The following is a 22,476-nucleotide window of genomic DNA, read 5'->3' on the forward strand; positions in this document are numbered from 1 at the left end:
CCCATGTGCGAGTGACCATGTGCTTGAGTGGAGAAGTGCTTTGGTCCATTTGCAAGGTGAGCTTGCATGGGCTGGCGGGTCCACGCGAGGAGAGCTGCGCTGGTCCTTTGCGGATTGGGCCGTGGCGTGAGCGTCCCGTGTGAAGTGAATGGAGAAGGCGGGCCGTGCAGAGCGCGGGCCTGCGCGGGAGCTTGGTCCATGATTGTGTTGTCCATGTGCGAAAATGGCGGGAATGGACTGTCCAAGTGCTTGTTTTGAATCCAACTTGGCAGGCTCGCTCTTTTTTACTCCAAATAAGATAGTTTTAGGGGGATTTTCTCCAAAATGTCCTTTTACACTATTTTCTGCAAAATAATATTAAAAGCAATAAATTAAGCAGAAATCATGTAAATATTTATCAATAATATTAGTATAAATTGGACTAAATTATGCTCTATCAATTTCACATGTTTTTAGATATGCCTTGCGGCCTCATGGTAGAACAAATAATGTGAAATTCCTTCAAGTGTTTAGGTGGATCTTCATTCTCCAAACCTCTGAATTTAGGTAGTAGATGTATCAAACCTGTTTTTAGCTCAAAAGGGGCTGTCAAGGGCGGGTAGGTGATACAAAGAGGTGTTTGATCACCTATAAAGGCTGCCAACTCTCTTAATGTACGTTCTCTTGGAATTGGTGCCCTTATTGCTTGATTTTCTGGTGCTATTTCAGCATAGACAGCAGGTTCAGCTGGTCTTCGGACATGTGCAGCAGGTTGCACATGAAATTCAGCCATCTCAGCTGCTGTTTCGGCAAACTCAGCAGAGTTGTGTTCTGTTTCAGTAGGGTGCTGCTCTGTTTCAGCAGTAGGTGTTGCTGGTTCTGATGGTTCAGCAATTTCTGGTGCAATTGCAGCAACTTCAGTATGTGCTGTCTCTTGGACAGTTGCAGGTTAAGTAGGTTGCTGTTCTTGGACAGCAGCCGCTAATGTGGTTGGCTTTGAGACTTGGTTCCTCTGATTGGCTTGCTTCCTTAGTTGCTTGGCTGTACGCTCAATTTCTGGATCGTAAAATAGAGTTTCCTTGCGTCCAGCCCTAGTCATGAAAGAAAAATAAATTAGTTAAATCAATTCCTTGGCAACAGCGCCAATTTTTTACTGTGCGGTTGTCAAAGCCGGTCAAAAATAACTTTTTTGGTTATCCACAATTTTACAACTGTAGATAGTGGTAAAAGGATCGAATCCACAGGGAATTGATACTCACCTATTTTGCTTATCAAGACCAAGTACATAAACTGAAAATAAAATAAAAGGGGGGTTTTGAGATTGATGAACTAAACTAGAATTAAAAATAGCAAAGTAAAGCAAATAATAAAGTAAAGAGAATTTAATAATGAGAAAAGCCTAGTTGAAGAATTGGATCCACTTCAGTTGTTGGGATTGATCATTGACACTTATATTTCTTTTATTTGACTCAATAAATTAGTTATGGGGGTGAAAGACGCTTCTCACCACCATATCCCTCCTTAATCATAGATTAACTAGGGAACGTCCTCTAATTAATTACTAATCAACAAGTTGCTAAGGAATGTCCTTGGGGCTTTTAGCATCTAACAACTGTCAATTGCATTAAGAGATAGAGAGACCTAATTCTAGCTACCCAAACGTATGGTGATCTTGCAAGATTATGCAATTTCCTTGGTTTTTACACCAAGAGTTACTTGTGTTTGAATAATTCAAGCAATTACAGACTTCAAACTATCCAAACTAACAAATTATTACTTTGCAATCAGGAATCAATGGACCTATTGATCTAAATAACAAAGCAACGATAGAATTAAGCATGAAATTGCATAAATATTGATAAATAAAAGATTAACATAATATGTTCAGATCTCCCAATCCATAAACAACTAAAGTTTCACTTAATCTTCAACTAGAAAAAAGGGTTTCAGCCACTCATGACTGAAACTAACAAGAAAATAAAGAAAGAAAACAAGAAAAAGGAAGGAGAAGGGCCGGCGGCAGGAGGCGCGCAGCTGCTGATGTTGTTCTGCCGAAGATGATGTTGATCTGGAGATGCCTTAGTTGTTGGTTTGCTGTCCTTTTATAGCTGAAGAGGTTGCCCTAAGTTTCCTTGTTGAGATGGAGTTCTCTTTCCTATTTGGAGTTGAGTTCTTGGAAAGCAATTGTATCTTCTTGAGATTTGGCTTCCTAAATATGTAGGATAGAGTGCTGAGGTGTATTATTGACTGGCTGAGCTGTCCTCACGTGTTTGGGGAGGAGAAGACTTCTTAAAGACTTGAATTCCAAGTTTCCCGCGTTCTGTTGTCTTGCTGTCGTAGACCTTGTTTGTCCGGTTGTTTGGGCAAATAGCTCGGGTAAATAGTCTGTCTTCCCTGCTGTCTGCGCACTGCTTCTGTCTTGCAGTTCTATTTGCCCAGTCTGTTTGGGCAAACAGTCTGATCAAACAGCAAATCATTCCTCTCCCATTTCAGCTTCAACTTAGATTTGGGCAAACAACTTGGGCAAACTAGGCTTGTTCTCTTTTGCTCTCTTCTGGGCAGTTTTAAGGCCATTTTTACCAAATTACCCTTTTCTGCAAAATAAGATCAAAACCACAAAATTAGGTAGAAAATGTGTAATTTAACATAAATAACAACATGAAAAATGGGTCTAAATTTGGCTTGATCAAAGCCACCAAAAATAACCTATTAAATATTAATAAATATGAATTGTGTATAGGGATAATAGGATCGAATCCACAGGGAATTGACACTAAGACTTTTCAAACAATGACTAGAAAAAAATAAAAATAAAATAAGGGGAGATTTTGATGAACAATTAAAATAAAGATTAAAGCAATTTGAAGAAGGCTATAATTAAAAGAGAAATAAATCAATGAAAGCAATCTCTAGTTGAAGTGTAGGATCCATTTCAGTTTGAGAATTGATCATCAATACAAAAATGCTTTTATTCGTTCCAATAAATTAGTTATAGTCATGGAAGACGCTTTATATAACCAATCTCTCCTTAGATTTTAAATTAATTAGGAAACATTCGCTAATTAATTCCTAGCCAACAAATTGCCCAAATATCATCTTTGGGATCTTAATTTATCAACTACTTTAAGTTTTAGAGAGATCTAATTCTAACTAACCAACCGTGTGGTGAGTTTGAATTAGATTATACAACTTCTTAGTTGTTACACTAATTGTTACTTGTATGTGAATAACCTAAGAAATTACGGACTTAAGCATTCAAACTAACAATATACTACTTTGAAATCAAGAACAATGGACCCTATTGATCCAATGACAAAGCAATAATAATATGAAGAACAGAATTTGCATAAATATTGAAGAATAAAATATGAGTAATTCAGTTTAGATCTCTCAATTCATATAAAAAATGAAATTTCTCTTAACTTCAACTAGAAATAAAATATTTAGCCACTCATGGCTTGCAAAGAAAATATAAAGGAGAAAAGAGAGAAAGAAGCATATTCGATACTGTCCAGTATATGTGTTATGCGGCTGTCCTCAATGTTCTATTTATATAGGCGTTAAACCCTTGCAAAACCTCTTTTAGAATGATAATTCTTCTTTGATTTGATTTGGAATTTCTTCCTTTAGTGTGTTTTCGCACTTCTAAGCCGCTTTTCATCAAATCTTCTTCTCTTTATGCTTTTATGCAAAACCTAACCAAAATTACAAAATTAGCTAGAAAAATACTTAAGTACTATGAATAGTATGAAAAATGTATCCAAATTATGTTTTATCAAATACCCCCACACCTAACTTCTTGCTTGTCCTCAAGCATAAGATAATCTAGTCAATCAAAACCCCTTTTCTACTTGATCCTTGTATCCACTTAGTTTACCACCCTAGAATTCTAAACTGAAGCATTACAGTGTTGTATATATACACAAAGGTTATCCCTCCTTTCCTTGTTTCCTTCTACCGACAGTAGTTGAGAGTTGCCTTCCTCAAGAAAGAGAGTCTATATTTCCATTCATACACAAATTTTCTTTAGTTTGACTATGCAGCTTTTGGAACAATCTGCCCTTGCTATTCTAGCACATTTTTAGCTTTAAGCACTTTATTCTTACTTGAAAAAGTCATCAATCTTTTTACGCGAAGGTGTATATTTGTAATACCCACCCCTGATTATTCAGTTGGTCACTTATTCAAGTGGCTACTAGCTCTACTCATAGTTTTTTACTATTGGAGCAGGTTTTGATTTGTGCTGTGCACTTTGAATTTGCTGCTTTTATACTTTCTTCTCTTCTTTTTTTTATGATGATTTTACTGTCATGGTTTGGGCAAATCAGGGTACCAATCACTGCATAAGTCATTTCTATCACACACAGTTTTGGATTTGTTAATTTCTCTACTAAGTAATGACATATATCTAAACCATAGTGAGTAGAAAGATTCAATTTAAAAAGAAACTCCCAGAATGAATGCAACTCACTGCGAGTCAATAGAGGTTTAAAGAGTGGGAAAATCAATGGGGTCATGAGAAAGAGGCTCTTATAATTTGACTGTCATGCTGGGTAAAACAAAATTTGTGAAATCTTATGCATGTGTGAATGTGTGAAAAGACAAAAAGAAACATGTAAAAAGTAATATATTTAAAAATGTATATACAATGAAAAATAAAATATTGAAATCAGCAATACTATACCCCCACACCTATCCTAATCATTGTCCTCAATGAAAACTAAAATATTGAAATAAGGAGGGTGACTTCCCTAGCGTGTGGAGTTGGTCAAATCCATTGGCCAAATCAGGGTGCTGGTGAACTCCAGGTAGAAAGTGATCAACCAACAACTGCCAGATGTCCTCCATATGTAGAATTCAAGCTTCAATTCTATCCAATGGGGCATCTGTGGAGGGACACAGAGGTGCACCAGCTGGTGTTTTTGCTGAGTCTGCTGCAGGTGGAGCTGTGGCTTGGGATCCTTTTGCTTGCGTTGCTGCATTCTTTCAAAACACACACTCATGGTGTGGTACCACTAGCCCTACAGGTGTAAGAGAGAAAATACCACTAACCTTGCGAAGCAACCCATGTCATCTAAGACACGCAAATCTAATGGGGTTGGTTTGTTGGCTTGGCGAAGGTCAGTATACTCAGGATAGAAAATATTCAGATTAACAACAAGCAGAGTAATAACATGGCCAAGAATGAGTGGACGGTGATAAGACAGAATTTCAGAGATTTGTGTGACAAAATAGAAATTGAAATTAAGTTTTCTCTTAAACACCATGCTCTAAAGAAAATAAAGTTCAGTTTTGGTCAAAATATTTGACGCGTCCTTGCGTCTAAAGAAAATATCGGCAAAAAAATCTATACAAGTATTTCAAACAGGAATTGCATAAATACAAGTTTTTGGATCTATTGGAGTAGTATGAATCAGGAGGGCTATCACAGAGTTCAACATATGCAACAGCTGCACCAAAATTAGTAGGGAAATCATAGAGAGCATTTCGGGACTCAAATCCTAGTGTAGAAGTAAATTCAGCCATAGACATGTGAAAATGGTGTCCTATTAGCTGAAAACTAACTATGTCAGGTGCGTGGACAGTAAGCACAGCAGTTTTATCAAAGAAGAAAGTGCAGAAGAACTCATGAACGAGTTCTGTGAAAGAAGGCATGCATAAGTGGAAGAATGATCCCCAACCAATGCATCAATAAGAAGTTCTACTTCCTCTCGAATACCCGATATATCAAGTGTCTCTAGATCTAGAAACGTACCTGGTATGTAAAGGGGGGAAGAGATCGTACCTAGTGCGTTCAGCCTGTTTGTTGAAAATTAGGGCCTTCGAGGCACGACCCCCGGATGGTGACTTGGGCAAATCTTGATTAGAGCTGGGAGTATGTGTTCTTCAGAAGTTATGGTTGCCCCGTTGGGTGAGGAATCAATATGGCGACTAGTGCTGGGGCGCATAGATGAGGGCGTAGGTGTTGGGTGCTTCTGTCTGCATTTGTTTGAGGGAGGGAGTGATGGCGATGGCGTGGCCTGAGGTGCCTCTGTGTTGTTGACTTGAGGTGCAGAGTGTGGCACTGTAGATGGTGCCCGTGGCTAGTGTTGATAGGTGTTGGTGACCTGTGGTGATGAAGTGCGCAGAGACGCTTCAGCCGTTGACCCAGTCTCAGCGGCGATGCCCGCGATGGGTAGGGGGTTGACAATTGGCTCCTTGTCACTGTCCGTGGGCTCACGCATCAGTTTGGGGAGGCCTAGGCGACGCCAATGGCCTGGTCCAGTAGTAGCCACCATCTTGGTTCGCACCATGCTCATCTACGGAGGAAAGTGTGTTTGCCTGAGAGAAAACTTGATGAAGAAGGTAAGGGAGCAGTATCGTAAGTAAGTAAAAATAAAAGAAACAGTTTAAAGTGATTAGGTGAAAGTAGTTTGCCCTAGGTAATAAATACAGTCTCACAATCATCTAGTTTGGTAATTTGCCCAATTGATTTGGGCAAATCATCCCCGCTGGGTTGCCTCCCAGTAGCTCCTTGGTTTAAAGTCGCAGGCTGGACTGTCCCGATTTGATCAAACCGATGGAGAGGCGTTATTCAGAGGGATTTCTTCAACAATTTAAACAGTAAATCCCTCATAATATGGCTTCAAGCAGTGTCCATTGACTTTAAAGATCTTCCCTATTTCTAAACTTCGAACTTCCACAGCACTATAAAGAAAACTGTGTTCAACAATAAGGGTTCAATCCAACGAGACCGCAGCTTTCCTGAAAACAGCTTTAAACAAGAATCAAAAAGTAAAACCTTGTCACCAACCTTAAACTGCTTTTTAGAAATGTGCTTTAGTTCTGGACTTGTAATCCCAGGAAGTTTCATATGCATCGCGTCTTAACTCTTCCAATTCTTGAAGTTGTAACTTCCTATTTGAACCAGCCTCACTAATATTAAGATTGTAGCTTTTAACAACTCAGTAGGCTCTGTGTTCTAGCTCAACAGGTAGATGATATGCTTTTTCATAGACCAACTAGTATGGGGACATACCTATGGGTATCTTGTATGCTATTCAGTATGCCCACAAAGCATCATCAAGGCGCATACTTCAGTCTTTGCAATTTGGGCAAACTATTTTATGTAGAATAGCTTTGATCTCTCTGTTTGACACTTCAGCTTGCCTGTTAGTTTGAGGATGGTAAGCAATGGGTTTTTTGCGAATAACATGATATTTCTTAAGAAGGGTATCCACCATTTTGTAGCAAAAGTGTGTTCCTCGGACACTGATAATTGCTTTGGGCACATCACACCTAGAAAAGATGTAAGTCTTTACAAATTCTACCACTACTTGGCATCATCTATACTGGTTGCTTTAGCTTCCATCTATTTGGACACATAATCTATGGCAAGAATTATGTAAGTGTATTCGAAAATGGTGAGAATGGTCCCATGAAGTCTATCCCCCAGATGTCAAAGATCTCGCAGACTATGATAGGTGTTTGTGGCATTTCGTTTCGGCGCTTAGATTTCTAGATTGTTGGCACTTGGTACATGACCTGCAAAACAAATAAGCATCACCAAATATATTAGGCCAAAATAAGCCACACTCAAGGATTTTCTAGGCTGCCTTGCATGGACCAAAGTGTCTGTTAGTGTATATGCCCTAGGCCATTATCTTGGACCTTTTTGTATATCGTTTTGGTTATTAATAAAAGAGGTTTTTATCATTATTATTTGTTTGCATGTTACATAATAATGATTATCATCCCTGGTTACTTATTATTATGTTGATAATAATAAAAATAGCTAGTATGATTATTGATTGATAATCATGAGATGATTATGTATATGTTGATATAATTCAATAATCATAGATACTTGTTAGAGAACAAAGTATTGGATGGACCCGTATTGAGATCACTACATGGGTTATTGTCATAAGTGAATCTCAAAGTAGTTATGTCTTAATCCTTTGACTTGAGATTGTCATAGTTTCCAACATAAGGACTGTTATGTTTTGACATAACCAAACATTGTCTTTAATCGGATAATCATAAAGGTTATGATTGAGCATAATAGAAATTATGTAGAGGATAATGAACAATCAAGAAAGGATTTGTTCCTCTCTCCGAGAGAGATATCTTCTGGACCCCTCGATAACTGAGATTGAGAAATGCATGGCCGTGCTCAAATGAATTGATAGTGTGATCAATATCATTTGAATTTATCAGTCTACTTAGAGATAGAGAAATCATAAGTTTGAACATTATAAGTTTGACATTGAACATGACTTATGTTCAAACTAGATATCGTGTGACAAAGAGATTAATTCATGTTCTATTTATTAGACTTTATCGGACTATTAATCCTCATATTAGTTGGGTAGTCATAATGTCTTGCTAGAGGCCACTTATGACTTATGGGCCTTGTGGGACTGGACCTATTGCTAATTAATATGAGCTTATTGGGTTACACACAAAAGAACGTTATTGATGTGCTATGTCATATTAATGGGCTAAAAGCCCAAAGCCCATTAATATAATTAATAATAATAAAGTGTTATTATTATTAATCATTAATATAATTAATAATAATAAAGTATTATTATTAATAATATTAATTATTAATATAATTAATAATAATAAATTGTTATTATTATTAATCATTAATATAATTAATAATAATAAAGTATTATTATTATTATTAATTATTAATATAATTAATAATAATAAAGTGTTATTATTATTAATCATTTATTATTATGAGATAATAATATTTAAAAGATCTGCAGTCTATCTGTAATTATTACAGATAAAGGACTCTATCACATAAGATATTTGAGTATCTATGAGATTGTGATAGTGGGTTATAAACACAACTCCTTTTAGGGAAAGGAGTTGTGGGAAAAACAAAAGACTGAAACATATAAATATTCCTTCTATGAATTCAGTTTAACTATTGCATATTGTGGAGCACATAATCTATCCATCTTTGAGAGAGTTAGCACTCTAGAAACATAGAAGATGTTCGTGTGGATACCATAGAGGGTGTTCGTTTGAAAAAGCAGCACCATCAGTCCAACATTGTATCTTCTTGAAGAGATTAACATGTTAGTTTCATATCCTTCTTGTGAATTAAACGAATCACTCGGATTTTGAGAAAAGGAAATCAGAGAAATTTTATTTTTCCGCTGCGCCTTTGGGTTGCAATAATCTCGGAATTTTCCAATAGTGGTATCAGAGCCAACCTGTACTTTTCGTTTAAATTAATTATGCCATGATTAATATGATATATGTGATATATATTGTAACGACCCGAAAATCGGACCGCTACCGGCGCTAGGATCCAGATCGGCTTAAGGCCGCCGGGACCCGTAGCAAGCCTAACATACATCCTGTATAGCTGGTATAATCCCATACATGATCAAACATAACCATAAACTTTAAAGCAATAAAACTGTAAACTTCTTCTTTAACCTGTTTGACCTGTGTATGCACTATGACTGAACTCATAGAACCCCTAGGGTCAGCATACCCCTTTGTCAAACTCGGTCCATCACATGAAACAACATAAAATAAAACTCATGTATAAAGGGATTAACCAACTCGGGCCAAGCACAATACTATAACTCTAAGCATATAACATAAAGTCATATTACAATATAACTCTTTTACATCTTTACATAACTTTACATTACATCATGTCCACAATCTATCTATTACAAACATGTGACTTTTTCTCTTCTTGCCTTCTCTATCTATCCCGTACCTGCAACCCTGGGGGTTAGGGGAGAGGGGTGAGCTAAAAAGCCCAGTGAGCAGAATAGTGAAAACATATTTTAAAATTCATGCCTTTCATGGAATGCAACATAACACAAACATATCACATCAAGGATGAATTTGTCACCAATAGCCCTCAACATAACGTTACATGTCCAACTGTACTAGGGGCGATGAGGCCACACCTAGTATTCACTTACATAACACATATCATAACATGTCCAACTATGCCAGGGGCGATTAGGCCACGCCTGGTCTTCACTTACTTATAACATATTGCCAGGGGCGATTAGGCCACACCTGGTCTTCTCTGTCTCATATCATACCATGTCATATCATCTCATAACATATTGTACAGAGGGCTAAAGGATCATTCAAGATTCATCCACATCAACAACATATTATGTAATGCAACATCTTCGTGAATACTAATGCAAACACCCTAAAATATCACATGGCATATATGATGCATGAACATGCTCAAAAAGTTATATTTCATTTATTTAAAAACTTAAGGTTTATTCCACTCACCTCTGGCTGAAGCTCTACAGACTCTGAAGCAGCTATCTCACTGCTGGGGTCCTCGGTTCCTCGGGTCCGAACCTACACAGGTGGACTCCAATGAGGGACCAAACATACATAAACATAACTCTAATAGACTCCCCAAAAACCCTCTAAAACATCATGAAAACATCACAGAAAATATGCATGAAATGGCTGAACAGGGCACTTTCGGCGGCACCTTCGGCGGCCGAAAGTCCTGGACAGAGACGAAACTCAGCTAGGTTCGGCGGCACCTTCGGCGGCCGAAAGTGCCAGACAGAGACGAAAGTCTCTTTTCGGGGGCAACTTCGGCAGCCGAAAGGCCTGCCTCCCCAGCCACGTTCGGCGGCCGAAAGTACCTTCGGCTGCCGAACCTGGTTTCTGCCGAAGGGCAGAAACTTGGCTCCCTTTTGCACATTTCGCCTCCAAACCTTCCAAACATGCATATTTTTCAACCACAGCATGCATACAAGTTCCTAGGGGCCTCAAACATACATATACCCCATCTACAACACTTCAAACATACTCAAACATGCCACATTGTTCAAAAATCACATAAAACCTAACATAGCTCAACTAACTCAAACATGCATTTCTACCCCATAAAACTTCATAAAACTTATTTAAATCATACATTGAGCTTAAGATCGGCTCTTACCTCTTGAAGATCGAGGGTTGAGGAGATCTAAACTTGGAGATGGGAGAAGTTCCAACTTTTGGTCTCCAAGCTCCAAAACTCGTTCTAAGCTCAAAGATCTTCAAAACCAAAGTTATAAACTTGTAAAAATCATGGAAAAAGGAAGGAAAAACTCAAGATTGGGGAAAGATGGCGGAATGCTCACCTTGGCCGAAATGGAGAGAAAAAGCTCGCCCATTTTCGGCTAAGGGACCCTTTTATAGTGGCTGGCCAGGCCACGTTCGGGGGCCGAATGTGCCTCCGCATCCATGCAAATGTTCGGCGGCCGAACATGAGGTTCGGCGGCCGAACCTGCACTTTCCTCACTCATGCTTTCGGGGGCCTAACGTGCCTCCAAAACGCATGCACGTTCGGCGGCCGAACTTGACTTTCGGCGGCCGAACCTGGGTTTTCCTCCAAAGGCTTTTCATGCAAAAACTCCTTTAGTTTCATACTTTAAAACATTATAATACATGAAAACATTTTATAAAACATGATTCTACCCTTCTAGAGGTCTCCGACATCCGAGATTCCACCGGACGGTAGAAATTTCCGATACCGGAGTCTAGCCGGGTATTACATTCTCCCCCCCTTAAGAACATTCGTCCTCGAATGTTCCTCAGCTAGGACATGCATAACATGAAACATAACATACAATCATAACAACATATAAGTTCTAATCTAAAAAGAAACACGGTGTCACTGGAGTATGAACTCTCGGTCTCCCTGGGGTACTTATCATCTAAGGTGATTCTAAGGGACTTTCACCATTGGGATTTTCCTTGTTTCCACACTTTCTAACTTGCGTGTCTGCGGTCTGTACTAGCTGATCAACATAGGTGAGATCCTCTGCGATCTCCACCTCTGGTTCCTTCAAGAACCTCACTCGGACCCGACACAAACTCATATACCGTGGAAACATGGAAAAATGGATGGATCTCTTCCATCGAAGTAGGTAAATCTAACTCGTGGGATGCATTCCCAAATCTTTTGCAGGATTTCAAAGGGTCTAATGTATCTTAGAGCTAATTTACCTTTTTGCCCGTAACGAATCACCCTCTCTTTAGGAGACACCTCCAGTAACCTCAACTTCCTCGAGAACCTCAACATGTTCCCGCTGCACACTCTGACAAAACTCTTCTCTCTTCTGGTACTCTACATGCCTCTTGTGGACAACTTCATAACTCTCCTGCTGACTTACAGCAGTTCTGATTCTTTTGTCTTCTGATTACTGGCCTCCTTCCTCTTGTACTAAGGGATGGAATAAGCTGTCAAGTGGTTTCCGGTCGAGGGCATCTACTAAGTATTTGCCTCACCCGGATATTGAACCTTGAAGTCATAACCACTATGCAGTTTTTGCCCATCACCTTTACTTCAGGTTCTTCTCCCTTGACTCAAGATGTATTGCAAGTTCTTTCGATCTGTAAGCATCTGTCCTCATACCTTATACAGGTATCGCCTCCACATCTTGAGTGCAAGTATTACCATTGCCATCTCTGGATCGCGTGTAAGATGATTCAACTCATGCTTCTTCAGCTACCTAGAAGCATAAGCAATCATCCTATCACTTATAATAACACACAATCTAGTCCCACACGGGACGCATCACAGGACACTGTGACATCTTCATTATTTGCGGACAGAGCCACCACTGGTGCTGACATCAACATTTCCTTTGGCTTTTTAAAGCCCTCTTCAATCTGAGTATACCACACAACCCTCTGGTTCTTCTTGATCCATCTGGCCATAGGAGCGGCAACTATAGAGAAGTTCTAGATGAACCTCCATTAGGTAACCTGCCCAACCCAAAAAGCTCTTGATCTTAGTCATTACCATGGGCCTGGGCTGGTCGACTATAACTTCAACTTTCTCAGGTCTACTTCACTTTCCTTTCTCTGACACACATGACCCAAGAAGGATATGCTCCTTGACCAGAACTCACATTGGAGAACTAGGCATCCAAGCCATGTTCTCTCAGGATCTGCAATCCTGATTTCAGATGATGGGCATACTCTCCTGCATTTCTGGAACTCGCCGAGATACCGTCAATGAAGACAATAACGGAGTGATCCAGAAATCGACTAAAACTCTGCTTATGAGATCCATGAATGATGTAGGGGCGTTCATTAACCCGAACGACATTCCAAGGAACTCATAGTGCCCATATCTGATTCTAAACACTGCTCTCTGTACATCTTCTTCCTTGATCTTAACTGATGGTACCTGGACTTCAGATCTATCTTGGAAAGGCAACTAGCTCCCGCTAGCTGGCTTAAAATAGATCGTCGATCCAAGGTAACAAACATTTATTCTGGGTAGTGACCTTGCTCAACGGCTTGTAGTCGATACAAAGTCCTAGGGATCCATCCTTCATCCTCATAATACTACTGGAACACCCCAAGGTGGAGTGCTCAGTCAGATGGGAATCCTTAACTACCAACTCTCACAATTGATCCTTATAACTCTTTAAACTCTGTTGATACCATCCTGTGGGGAGGGATAGAGGTTGGTCCAATTCCATGCATTACTTCTATTTTTAAACTCTATCTCCCTGACAGGTGGTAGTCCTGGGAACTCATCTGGGGAAACCTCTAAAACTCTCTCTAACAACGGGCACTGAGGCGGGCTCCCTGACCTGACTGCTATACTCTCTCTGAAGAGCTAGAACCCCTGACAACTTTTCCTGAACAACCTACGAGCCTATAGGGTTGATACTGAACCTCTAGGTATCCCTATTCTGTCCCCTCTAAGGACTACCTCTGATCCATCCTGAACTCTGAACCTGACTACCCTGTCTCTGCAGACTAGGTAGTACCACTAGTAGAAGAACCAATCCAACCCTAGAATGACGTCAAACAGTCAAATCTAGAACCGCTAGGTCAGCTGGAAGGCATCTACTCACAACACATACTCTGACTATACCGGCAGACTGACTCTGCCACAGATGGATCACACTTGGGTGTACTGACCCCAAGGGGATACTCTAACCCATAAGCTATCAACCCAACCTCACAAGGGCTCACAAGCAACCAAAAAAAAAAAAGAAACATCAGGGTTCATGAAACAGACACACCAGAACATACCAGAGTGAGATTACCTGATCCCATCGGGTTCGATGTGTTAGCCTCCTGCTGAGTCATGGCGAAGATCCGCGCTGGAGCTGATGGACCTTCTCCACGGGAACCTGCTGAAGAAGGGGCTGTCCCCCTGTCTCCGCCTCTACCACTGCCCTGAAACATGGATGGAGCTACTGGGTGAGCTACACTGCCCGAAACTGTCTGCTGGGACCGTGCCACCAAGGTCGCGGTGGGACACTCACGTGCCATGTGCCCCTCCTGTCCGCACCTGAAGCATGCTGTTGTCCCAATCAAACAGACTCCCTTGTGCTGCCTACCGCACCGTATACATCTGGAGTCACCCGAACCAGAGTTCGAACCATCACCTAAACCCAGACCAGACTTTATCTGATCCCAAAACTTGCTCTTCTTCGATCTTCTGAGGCCTCTGCCTCCCTTCTTACTCTTTGTGACAGCCTCGCTTAGAGGGGAGAGATCAACATCACTTGTCCCCGGGATTTTGGAACCCGAAGACTGTGCCACGTACTGTTTAACTGTCCCCTGGACAATGGCACTAGCCTCCATTCTCCGTGCCATATCCACTACAGCATGGAAGCTCTCCCTTTCTGCTGATTGAACCAACGAGGAATACCTGGAGTGAAGCTTCATAACATATCTCCTAGACTTCTTCAAGTCTGTGTCAAGACCTTGCCCTGCAAACGGCAACAACTCCAGGAACCTGTCCGTAAACTCCTCTACGCTCATCTCTTCCGTCTGCCTTAGCTGCTCAAACTCAATCATCTTCAGTTCTCTGGAACTATCTGGAAATGCCCATCCTGCAAACTCATTGGCAAACTGCTCCCAGGATAAGCCTTCCAACCTTGGGTTCACATAGTTTTTGAACCATTCTCTTGCCTTCTTGCATTTCAATGTGAACCCTGCCATCTGAATGGCTCTACTGTCACTTGCTCCCAACTCATCAGTTATCATCTTCACCGTTCTGAGGTACTCAAAAGGGTCATCACCTGATTCAAACTTGGGGGCATCCAACTTCAGGTAATCTGTCATTTTTACTTTACTCCCAACTAATGAACCAGGTTTGGGTATCTGGACATCAGGGACTATTGGTTCTGCTGGTGGTGGAGGAGGTGCAGCATTCCCTGGGTTAGGGTTTGCTGGACCTGAGAAAAAGGGTGGGGATGGAAACATGGGGTACTGTGGGAAAAAGGGAGGATAGGACATAAAGGTGGGATATGGGTTATAGCTGAAGAAATCCGACGTACCTCCCATCGGATACCCTGGCCCTTGCGGGTAGGGTGGACACTGTGGTGGAACAAAGCCCGAGGCCTGAGTGCCTCCTTGGGACTCTCCCATATCCTCTACTGACATACTCATGCCCAAACTACTATCTCTTCTCTGGTTATCCTCCTCTGTTTCCATCACATCCGCTGACATACCTTCATGAACTGATCTCCTCCGACCTGCATCAAAAGACCTTCTAGGGTCCCTTGATGTACTTTCCCTGATCGTCCTACAAGATCTTGCCCTCTGCAGAGCAGGGGAATGGGCATCCATGCCCTCATTCTCTGGCGGAGCTCCAGTCAATCTCGCAGATCGACGAGTTCCTCTCATCTTGACTTCTGAAAGCATAACATAGCACATAAACATTAGCATCTTATAGTTCATGTGGAAACACATGAACCTGCATCACATACATAACGTACATATCATAGCATTAATGCACATGCTCATCATCATGGCATTTCACATCATCATACAAGACAGGACTCCACATCCTATCCTAGTGGACATGATCTTCCTATTGTGCTTGCCCTACCATAACCTCTATGAGCCCGACACACTATAGGTCCGACCATGTGAACCTAGGGCTCTGATACCACTCTGTAACGACCCGAAAATCGGACCGCTACCGGCGCTAGGATCCAGATCGGCTTAAGGCCGCCGGGACCCGTAGCAAGCCTAACATACATCCTGTATAGCTGGTATAATCCCATACATGATCAAACATAACCATAAACTTTAAAGCAATAAAACTGTAAACTTCTTCTTTAACCTGTTTGACCTGTGTATGCACTATGACTGAACTCATAGAACCCCTAGGGTCAGCATACCCCTTTGTCAAACTCGGTCCATCACATGAAACAACATAAAATAAAACTCATGTATAAAGGGATTAACCAACTCGGGCCAAGCACAATACTATAACTCTAAGCATATAACATAAAGTCATATTACAATATAACTCTTTTACATCTTTACATAACTTTACATTACATCATGTCCACAATCTATCTATTACAAACATGTGACTTTTTCTCTTCTTGCCTTCTCTATCTATCCCGTACCTGCAACCCTGGGGGTTAGGGGAGAGGGGTGAGCTAAAAAGCCCAGTGAGCAGAATAGTGAAAACATATTTTAAAATTCATGCCTTTCATGGAATGCAACATAACACAAACATATCACATCAAGGATGAATTTGTCACCAATAGCCCTCAACATAACGTTACATGTCCAACTGTACTAGGGGCGATGAGGCCACACCTAGTATTCACTTACATAACACATATCATAACATGTCCAACTATGCCAGGGGCGATTAGGCCACGCCTGGTCTTCACTTACTTATAACATATTGCCAGGGGCGATTAGGCCACACCTGGTCTTCTCTGTCTCATATCATACCATGTCATATCATCTCATAACATATTGTACAGAGGGCTAAAGGATCATTCAAGATTCATCCACATCAACAACATATTATGTAATGCAACATCTTCGTGAATACTAATGCAAACACCCTAAAATATCACATGGCATATATGATGCATGAACATGCTCAAAAAGTTATATTTCATTTATTTAAAAACTTAAGGTTTATTCCACTCACCTCTGGCTGAAGCTCTACAGACTCTGAAGCAGCTATCTCACTGCTGGGGTCCTCGGTTCCTCGGGTCCGAACCTACACAGGTGGACTCCAATGAGGGACCAAACATACATAAACATAACTCTAATAGACTCCCCAAAAACCCTCTAAAACATCATGAAAACATCACAGAAAATATGCATGAAATGGCTGAACAGGGCACTTTCGGCGGCACCTTCGGCGGCCGAAAGTCCTGGACAGAGACGAAACTCAGCTAGGTTCGGCGGCACCTTCGGCGGCCGAAAGTGCCAGACAGAGACGAAAGTCTCTTTTCGGGGGCAACTTCGGCAGCCGAAAGGCCTGCCTCCCCAGCCACGTTCGGCGGCCGAAAGTACCTTCGGCTGCCGAACCTGGTTTCTGCCGAAGGGCAGAAACTTGGCTCCCTTTTGCACATTTCGCCTCCAAACCTTCCAAACATGCATATTTTTCAACCACAGCATGCATACAAGTTCCTAGGGGCCTCAAACATACATATACCCCATCTACAACACTTCAAACATACTCAAACATGCCACATTGTTCAAAAATCACATAAAACCTAACATAGCTCAACTAACTCAAACATGCATTTCTACCCCATAAAACTTCATAAAACTTATTTAAATCATACATTGAGCTTAAGATCGGCTCTTACCTCTTGAAGATCGAGGGTTGAGGAGATCTAAACTTGGAGATGGGAGAAGTTCCAACTTTTGGTCTCCAAGCTCCAAAACTCGTTCTAAGCTCAAAGATCTTCAAAACCAAAGTTATAAACTTGTAAAAATCATGGAAAAAGGAAGGAAAAACTCAAGATTGGGGAAAGATGGCGGAATGCTCACCTTGGCCGAAATGGAGAGAAAAAGCTCGCCCATTTTCGGCTAAGGGACCCTTTTATAGTGGCTGGCCAGGCCACGTTCGGGGGCCGAATGTGCCTCCGCATCCATGCAAATGTTCGGCGGCCGAACATGAGGTTCGGCGGCCGAACCTGCACTTTCCTCACTCATGCTTTCGGGGGCCTAACGTGCCTCCAAAACGCATGCACGTTCGGCGGCCGAACTTGACTTTCGGCGGCCGAACCTGGGTTTTCCTCCAAAGGCTTTTCATGCAAAAACTCCTTTAGTTTCATACTTTAAAACATTATAATACATGAAAACATTTTATAAAACATGATTCTACCCTTCTAGAGGTCTCCGACATCCGAGATTCCACCGGACGGTAGAAATTTCCGATACCGGAGTCTAGCCGGGTATTACATTCTCCCCCCCTTAAGAACATTCGTCCTCGAATGTTCCTCAGCTAGGACATGCATAACATGAAACATAACATACAATCATAACAACATATAAGTTCTAATCTAAAAAGAAACACGGTGTCACTGGAGTATGAACTCTCGGTCTCCCTGGGGTACTTATCATCTAAGGTGATTCTAAGGGACTTTCACCATTGGGATTTTCCTTGTTTCCACACTTTCTAACTTGCGTGTCTGCGGTCTGTACTAGCTGATCAACATAGGTGAGATCCTCTGCGATCTCCACCTCTGGTTCCTTCAAGAACCTCACTCGGACCCGACACAAACTCATATACCGTGGAAACATGGAAAAATGGATGGATCTCTTCCATCGAAGTAGGTAAATCTAACTCGTGGGATGCATTCCCAAATCTTTTGCAGGATTTCAAAGGGTCTAATGTATCTTAGAGCTAATTTACCTTTTTGCCCGTAACGAATCACCCTCTCTTTAGGAGACACCTCCAGTAACCTCAACTTCCTCGAGAACCTCAACATGTTCCCGCTGCACACTCTGACAAAACTCTTCTCTCTTCTGGTACTCTACATGCCTCTTGTGGACAACTTCATAACTCTCCTGCTGACTTACAGCAGTTCTGATTCTTTTGTCTTCTGATTACTGGCCTCCTTCCTCTTGTACTAAGGGATGGAATAAGCTGTCAAGTGGTTTCCGGTCGAGGGCATCTACTAAGTATTTGCCTCACCCGGATATTGAACCTTGAAGTCATAACCACTATGCAGTTTTTGCCCATCACCTTTACTTCAGGTTCTTCTCCCTTGACTCAAGATGTATTGCAAGTTCTTTCGATCTGTAAGGATCTGTCCTCATACCTTATACAGGTATCGCCTCCACATCTTGAGTGCAAGTATTACCATTGCCATCTCTGGATCGCGTGTAAGATGATTCAACTCATGCTTCTTCAGCTACCTAGAAGCATAAGCAATCATCCTATCACTTATAATAACACACAATCTAGTCCCACACGGGACGCATCACAGGACACTGTGACATCTTCATTATTTGCGGACAGAGCCACCACTGGTGCTGACATCCGAGATTCCACCGGACGGTAGAAATTTCCGATACCGGAGTCTAGCCGGGTATTACATATATTTATTAGAATGACATGATAATTATGGATAAATGATTGGATCATTTAGATAATTTTAATTAGAAAATTAAATTAATAAAAAAAAGATTCTGCAAATCGTGTTGATGAAGAACACGACTGCAGGGCCACGTCCACCATCATGGTTGCCTCGCGTCCTCATCGCGCGATGGCAGAGGTAAAGCTTCACATGGCATGGCTGCCATGCGTAAGACGTTTGCGAGCCCAGTAGGTCGCGCGCCCAAGGGGTCGCACGCCGGTGGGTCGCGCACTGGCGTGGCGCGCTTCGCGCGCCGATGGGCCGCGCGCCGGTGGGTCGTGCGTCGGTTGGGGCGACAGCTAGGGCTTCTTCCTGAGAAAGAAGATGCCCTATTTATAATTTTGCCCTTAAAAAAAATAAAAATAAAAAATAATAATAATTAGTCTTTAAATCAGATTTAAATGACTATATTTTATTATTTTCTTTTAGTCTTTAAATGAGATTTAAATGACTATATTTTATCATTTTGTCATATATTAGTATGAGATACTATGCATGATAGTCGATATATATATATGTGTGCATATAGGATGCTATAATATATATATATATAAGACAAAATAATTAAAATTAAAAATTGAACCCTCACTCTAAAATTTTAAGTTTTAATGCCACCCATATGTTAAATACCTATCAAGACTAAGATCATCAAAATGCAGGTTTTGCCAAATCAAAGTGCTTAGGTTATCCTAGTAAGATAGGATGAGTAATAGTTACTCATTTATTTAATTTTGATTGGGTTTAATTAGACTATCAAAACGGTTTTAGGCCTAAGGCATTAGATGGGATATAATATGCATTTGACATATGATGTCAACACCTCATAATCTAAGAGTTACATTAGATGTAATTGGTAAGGAGTTACCTACCTAAATAACTTAATTCTAAGCGTCATGCCAAAGCTGACTTAGAATTAGGTCAAATATGGAGTTTAGCCCACTAAAATATTATTATTTTTGAGGGCTATATTTTAGTGGGAGATTATTAACACCTCAATATTAATTTACTAAATTGATTATATTTGCATATTTTGTAGATAATTATGGCTGCTAATAACAATTCCACCTTATCACTGCGATCCATCCTTGAGAAGGATAAACTGAAAGAAAATTGGACTAATTTTGTTGACTGGTTTAGAAACTTGAGAATTGTTCTCAAGTAAGAGAAAAAGTCCTATATGCTTGATGAAACTATCCCAGAACCACCTCCTGCTGATGCTACTAATGCTATTAAGAACAAGCATAAGAAGCATATGGATGATTCTAATGACATTGGATGTCTTATGTTGGCAACTATGTGCCCAGAACTTCAGAAGGATCTGGAGCACCTCGAGGCCTATGAGATGAGTGTCCATCTCAAACAGGCTTTCCAACAGCAAGCTAGGCAGGATAGGTATGAAACCACCATTACATTGCATGATTGCAAAATGGCTGAAGGTGAATCAATTAGTGCTCATGTTTTGAAGATGAAAGGCTACATTGATCACCTTGCTAGGCTTGGCTATCCTCTGAGTTTAGAACTCTATACGGATCTGATCCTACATTCTTTACCTGGCAGTTTTTCTCAGTTTGTCATGAACTATAACATGAACAATATGGAGAAATCCATTCCTGAGCTGCATGGGATGCTAAAGAAAGCTGGGGTAAATATCAAGAAAAGGCCTACCCAAATTTTGAATGTCAATAAGGGTAAGCCCATGAAAAATAAGGGGAAGCCCAAGTCTAAAGGTGGTAATGGACCTTAGGGACGAGGCAAGCCTAAATGACAAACCAAGGCAAAAGTTCCTAAGGAAATAGTTTCTAAGGAAGGAATCTGCTTCTATTGCAAGGAACCAGGACATTGGAAGAGAAATTGCAAACTCTATTTGGATGAGTGTAAGAAGAAGAAGAGTAGTGAGACTACGACTTCGGGTATATATGCTATAGATATTAATTTATCTATTTCTACTTCATGGGTATTGGATACTGGATGTGGTTCTCACATTTGTACAAATGTGCAGGGTCTCAAAAGGAGTAGAAAACTGAAAAAAGGCAATGTGGACCTACATGTAGGCAATGGAGCAAGAGTTGCTGCCTTAGCTGTAGGGACATATGAACTTGTGTTGCCCAATGGGCTTTTGTTAGTTTTGAACAATTGCTTTTATGTTCCTACTTTGAGTAGGAATATTATTTCAGTTTCTGTTTTGGACGATGAAGGTTTTTTTATTTCTTATTAAGAATAAGAAATACTCCATTAATAAAGATGATTTGCTTTATTGTATTGCAAATTCATATGATGGCCTTTATGTCCTTAATTTAGATGATTCTAGAGACAACAATATCGATAATATAACTTCTAAGAAAACTAAGCCAAATGAGTTAAACCTAACGACCCGAAAACCGGACCGCTACCAGCGCTAGGATCCAGATCGACATAAGGTCGCTGGGACCCGTAGCAAGCCTGCTATACTCTCTGTGTACTTGTAATATCCCATACATGATCAACATTTTCTGTAAAAACATAAAACTTTTCTCTGTACCAAGGCTCAACATGTGCATGCACTAACTTTGTACTATAGAACCCCTTACTAGAGCTTGCTCTAGACGGGTTACAACTCATACAATGTTAAGCCTGGTGATCATACTCATAAAACATTTCAAAAACATATTTACATAAACAGACCATGTCAAACACAAGGGATTTACAACACAACTAGGTCAAGTACAATACTAAACTCTATACAATACTAATACATCTCTTTACAATAGTACATGCCCACACTATGCTATTACAAAATTCTTTACTCTTCCTGTACCCTGCTGACTTCCCTCTGACTCTGATCCTACAAGACTGGGTTAAAGGAGAGGGATGAGCTATACTAGCCCAGTGAGTAGAACAATAAAAACATGTTAATAAACATGCTCACATGGAATGCATCACATCACAAGTAAATCAACCATCTCAGACGGACTAATTCAAAAATCCCTCAGTGCCCGGCCCGCGAAGGAGCTCCTCAGGACTTTATTACGCACCCTATGGTGCTCTGTGCCCGGCCCTCTCAGGGCTCCTCAGGACTTTACTATGAGGGCTAATGAATCCACTCTATGTCCGATCCGTACAAGCAAAGAATAATGCAATG

The sequence above is a fragment of the Manihot esculenta genome, chromosome 12, assembly GCF_001659605.2.
Source record: "Manihot esculenta cultivar AM560-2 chromosome 12, M.esculenta_v8, whole genome shotgun sequence".
NCBI classification, from domain to species: domain Eukaryota; kingdom Viridiplantae; phylum Streptophyta; class Magnoliopsida; order Malpighiales; family Euphorbiaceae; genus Manihot; species Manihot esculenta.